Below are 5083 nucleotides of genomic sequence, written 5' to 3'. Positions count from 1 at the left end.
CTCTTCAGTCAAGAAAGAAAGATAGAAGAATACATAATGAAGAGAACTAGAAAAAAAGACTGAATAATGAGGAAGAAAAGTAGACTGAAGAGTGAGGGACAAAATTAAATAATGAAAGACATCAATTCTAAAACTGACATGAAAAATATACAGAACTGATGAAATAGATTTGGGTGACGAACAGACACAGAAAAGGTTGATGAATATACATACTGAAGAAGAAAAGTAGACTGAAGAGTGAGGGACAAAATTAAATAATGAAAGACATCAATTCTAAAACTGACATGAAAAATATACAGAACTGATGAAATAGACTTGGGTCACGAACAGACACGGAAAAGGTTGATGAATATATACAAAGAGAAGAGGGAAATAGATAGTGTGAATGAAAATGACACAGCTAGAAGTTAATATGCCTAAGCACATGAAACAATAAATAACTCACCTGGAGCTTTGAAGATTTTAATTGCATAAGACAATATGCCAAGATTTTGAAGTACTTTTTTTTCACAAATATGCTAGAGTGTGTATCTTTTCATTGGTAGGAAGAGAGGGTACAAAAGAGATTGGGGGTGCAAACTCAATGTCTTGTGCGGAAGAGGCAAGACAGAGTTGCAGATCATTCGTGATGGGTTGCTCAGTCCGAGTGCAAGATTAGGACCCTATGCTAGTAACATGCTGAGCCGTGCACGCCTGCCCTAGCCCAAGATCTAGCCTCATCCTGATAGCTAGACACGAAAAGCCGTGAGATGGAGGGATTCTCGCCATCGAAAATGCACCGATTGCGCTGCCTCCAGATGGACCAAGCCATGAGAAGAGCCAACGTGGCTAGGCCCTTGCGGTGGTCATTGGGTGATCCGAGGATGGCCGATGTGGACCACACAGATGGCCACTGGGCGAGCCAAGTGAACATCTTGACACGAAGAGGTGCCCAGCTTCTCCACGTGAGGCGCCAGTGGGGGGCTGAAGTAGATCCGACGAATAGAATACGATAGCAGGACCAGGCGGAGTACTTGGCGTCGGTGGTCCAACGCAAGACCAGGCAGTCTGGAGAACTGGAGAGGGAGATGGGCCTGAGTAACCTTCAGAGTTGCACATACTCAGTCATAGCCCTGGCGTCAAGGCGCCATGGAGGTCGGCCACCCAGCTGCGACCATGAAGATCTTCCAACACCCCGCGCTTATGCCAACGACGAGGCACGAGTGGAAGGAGGAATGGAGCCAACTCAGAGATGGCCTTGCCATTGATCCAAGGATCTGTCCAAAAGCGGCAGGTACGTCCGTCGCCGACGGACCAGGATGTGGATGCAAGAAGATGGAGGAGGCGTTTAGGTTGCTGGGGAGGTGAAGATGCGCCCAAGGTCTGGTGGGGTCCCTGCGTTGCAACCACAGCCAATGAACACGGAGCGAGATCCCCTGGCGGTGAAGGTCCGGGATGCCGAGGCCACCCAGCTCAAGGTGTCAGCAGGCACGTTGCCAATGGATGGGACCGTGGCCACTGTGGGTCTCCTTCGGCCGTGGCAGAGGAACTCACGAATAGTACTGTTCACCTGCTTGAGCACTGGCGGGCAAAGAGCAATGACCACGATGATGTGGGACTGGATCACACATAGCACGTGGCGAACCAGAGCAAGGCGCTCGCCATGGGAGAGAAGCATCGCGTGCCGGGTGGAAAGCTTCTTGACAAGATTTTTGACGATAGGCTGGAGCGACGTCGCGAAGGGTTTCCTCACTGAGAGTGGGATACTGAGGTAGGTGATGGGGAAGCAGACGACGACACAAGCGAGCTCGTAGTTGATTGTGGCTAGCGAGGGGTCATTGCACCAGATGGGCATGGCCGAGCACTTAGCGAAGTTAGTGCAAAGCCTGGGCGCCTCGTCGAAGGCACGTAACAACTCGCGGATGACCCACAGATCTTGGGTTGAAGGATGACAGAAGACAACGACGTCATCAGCATAGAGGGATATGCTCGAGGGGGCATGGCAAGCGGTGAGGCGCTGAAGCAGTCCGCGACTATGAGCATGTAGGAGGAGCGAGTTCAGAGCATCGATGGCCATCATGAAGAGCATGGGGGAGATGGGGTCTCCCTGGCGCAATCCGCAAGCAAGGGCGATCGGAGGTCCAGGAGATCCGTTGATGAGGACACGAGTGCTGGAGGTGGAGAAAAGAATGACGATCCAGCCAATCCAACGTCTCCTGAAGCCCAGGTGGCGTACACCTATGAGGAATGGCAGGAGACCGTGTCGAAGGCGTGCATGATGTCGAGCTTGAGGAAAACTCTGGGGACCCGGAGATTGTGCAACTGGCGGGTTGTCTGCTTGACTAGCATGAAGTTGTCGTGCACGCACCGGTCCGCTATGAACGTGCTCTGGTTGGTGTACACGAACTGACCAAGACGCGGAGCGATAAAACCTTGGCAATGAGCTTGGTGATGAGGTGAATCAAGCTTATTCGCCGGTAGTCCGAGAGGGTGGAGGCATATTGCTTCTTCGGAAGGAGCGTGATGAGGGCCTCGTTGAGGCATTGCATGCTGCACCCATTGAGCGAGTAGAACTTGTCGAGCACGGCACATATGTTAGCTTTGATAGTATCCCAGCACGCCACAAGGAACTCCGAGGTGAACACATCGAGGCCCGGGGCCTTGCTGCGAGGGAGCGCCTTCACAGCCTGCCAAATCTCGTCCTCCATGAATTGGTGCTCAAGATCAGAGAGATCAAAGGAGCGATCCTCAATCTGGTCGAGGTCGATGGAGAACTGGCAAGGGCTGGAGGTGCCAATGAGCGAGGAGAAGTGGTGGAACGCCACTTCGGCCATGCCCGGCTCGTCGTAGACCGTGGTGTTCTCGTGCCGTAGGGAGAAGATGCGGTTTTTCTTTTGCCTATGAGCCACATGGTTCTTGAAAAATGCGGTGTTGGTATCACCCTCCTTGAGCTAGAAGAAATGTGCACGCTCGCGAGCAATGGACCTCTCAAGGGAAGCCAGGCCCAGGTAAGCACGCTTGAGATTGCGGCGTAGCCAAGAATCGGAGGAGGATAGGGCTCTAAAATCTTGAGCCGCGGGCAATCAATTCCCATGCAATCATGAGTTGCAACGATACATGGTCGGAGGTACGAGCCGCCCAGCTCTGGAGGTGGCGAGCCGTGTGCTTGAGGCATAGGTAGACGCGCCGATACGGATCCGGGTCGTAAACAACGCCCCACGCGTCCGCCACCGTGTCCTAAAACCCGTCGAGCTTGGTCCAGAAACGCTTGAAGTGGAACCGTTTTGGGCCAGCGTGATGCGGCGAGTAGTAAGAAACATCGGGCAGTGATTAGAGCCTGTCGAGGCAAGGCACCAAAGAAGGCAGTACGGCTGCGAGAGCTCTCATATTCAGAGGTGCACATGAACCGATCATTGCGAGCCAGCATGGGAGAGCCCTGCTCATTGGACCAAGTATAACGATGGCCATGCATGTACACGTCCCCTGGCTCCATATCAGCAATGAAACGACGGAAACGGCTCGAAGTGCAGCGATTGATACGTCCATTACTCTTGTCCTCCGATGATGAGACAAGGTTGAAGTCATCCCTTAGGAGCCAGGGCCAGCACAAGACGCGCGGGTATCCTTCAAGTCTTCAAGGAACAGGATCTTCTCGTCATCCTCCTGCGGTCCGTACACGCCGGTGATCCACCAGGGGTGCGCGCCGGAGGTGGAGGAGACAAGGGTCGTGATGTGGTGCTGGCCAACGTATGGACTAGAGATGGAGACCTGTTGCAGTTCCAGGCAAGGAGAATGCCACCGTGGGTGCCAATGGCCGGGAGAAAGAAAAAATCCACAAAGCAAGGACCAAGCGTCTCGATGACATGGGGCAACGAGAAGGAATCCAACTTAGTTTCCTGGGGGCAGACAATGTTCGGGGAAACAGCTGAGATTACATTGCGAACAACAGTGCGCTTAGCCCTACAATTAAGGCCACAGACGTTCCAGAAGGACAGTTCCTAACCGCCCATGTAGCATAATTATTGTCTGTACAATGTAGTAAGTCTACAGAATTGACCGAAAGGACGAAACTGGATATAGAAATTACTATTAGTGGAGTTCTATACTTGACCGTGCACCGATTGTAAAACAGCCAGCTGTTGTTTAGGAAAACTGTTATTTTAAGCTTATGCATGCCTCTGTCTCGCTATTGATCCAACGTGCATTGCGCAAGTTATGGCGTTAAATACATAAAAGTTGAGTGTTTACGGTTACAAAATTTCAAATCCAGGTGAGATCAATATTACCAATGGGACACAAATGTTGTTCTGCTTCTGCCTGTAATAATACTGTGTATATACAGTATAGCCCCCACTATAATCTGTTCTAGCTAGCTTGTTTTCTACATCACCTGACTAACTCCTGCCTTGTGTTGCATAGAGTCGATGGATGAGAGTCATTGTCAGATGAACACCCTCGTCGTCAGAACTCAAAGTGGTTGTGATCTCGGTCACCTGGCCGTCGCCTCGCCTACAAGAAAACGATTTTAATCTACAGTTGGCTGGTTGGCTCATGCGTATGTAGACTATGTTGTTGTTCCTCTCATGTTGTAGTTGTCTGGACCCGGGATTCAGTCAGTGTAACATTGATCGACCGTGCGGCTGTTCCCTGCCGAAATTAAGGGCGTGACCCTGGAATTTAAATAGCAGTTTGTGATACAGTTTGTTTGTAAGATGAGGGTGCAAAACATGGTACAGTTTTCAGAAGCTTGTTTTGGCTATGACAGTGAGAAGATTGTTGACAGTTGTGTGATTAACGCCTACCTGGTTATATTGGCCGGCCTTATCCCCGTTCTGCCGTTGCCAATGGTATGCAGGATTATTATACATCAGGGAATGGTGTTGACATGACCCGTATGTGGGGCACCAAGAAAGCGTAAGTTAACTAACGTGCGTTATTAGATATGCACCAAGTAGGAATTAAAGGAAGATTTAGCATGTGAGGTCGATGGATGGATTGATTGATACCATTCCTCGCGTTTGTGGTTTTGCCACTGCCGCGGACCGCTGGTTGTTTTATTTGCAGTAGTAGATTATCTGTTAAGTAGTAGTAGGCTTTGTTGATG

General features: G+C 50.6%; 1 protein-coding gene across 1 annotated transcript in view; it reads left to right on the top strand.

The window, feature by feature from the left end:
• Positions 1-4676, top strand: part of LOC123146839 (uncharacterized) — a 10150-nt gene extending 5474 nt beyond the window's left edge. The window contains exon 2 of the mRNA XM_044566114.1: positions 4399-4676. The gene's annotated coding sequence lies outside the window, so the exon portion shown is untranslated. The remainder of the gene's footprint in view (positions 1-4398) is intronic.
• Positions 4677-5083: the final 407 nt, after the last annotated feature.

The sequence above is a fragment of the Triticum aestivum genome, chromosome 7A (assembly GCF_018294505.1).
Source record: "Triticum aestivum cultivar Chinese Spring chromosome 7A, IWGSC CS RefSeq v2.1, whole genome shotgun sequence".
NCBI lineage: Eukaryota > Viridiplantae > Streptophyta > Magnoliopsida > Poales > Poaceae > Triticum > Triticum aestivum.
Note: the sequence above shows the minus strand (reverse complement) of the source record. Positions and strands in the feature narration are given on the sequence as shown.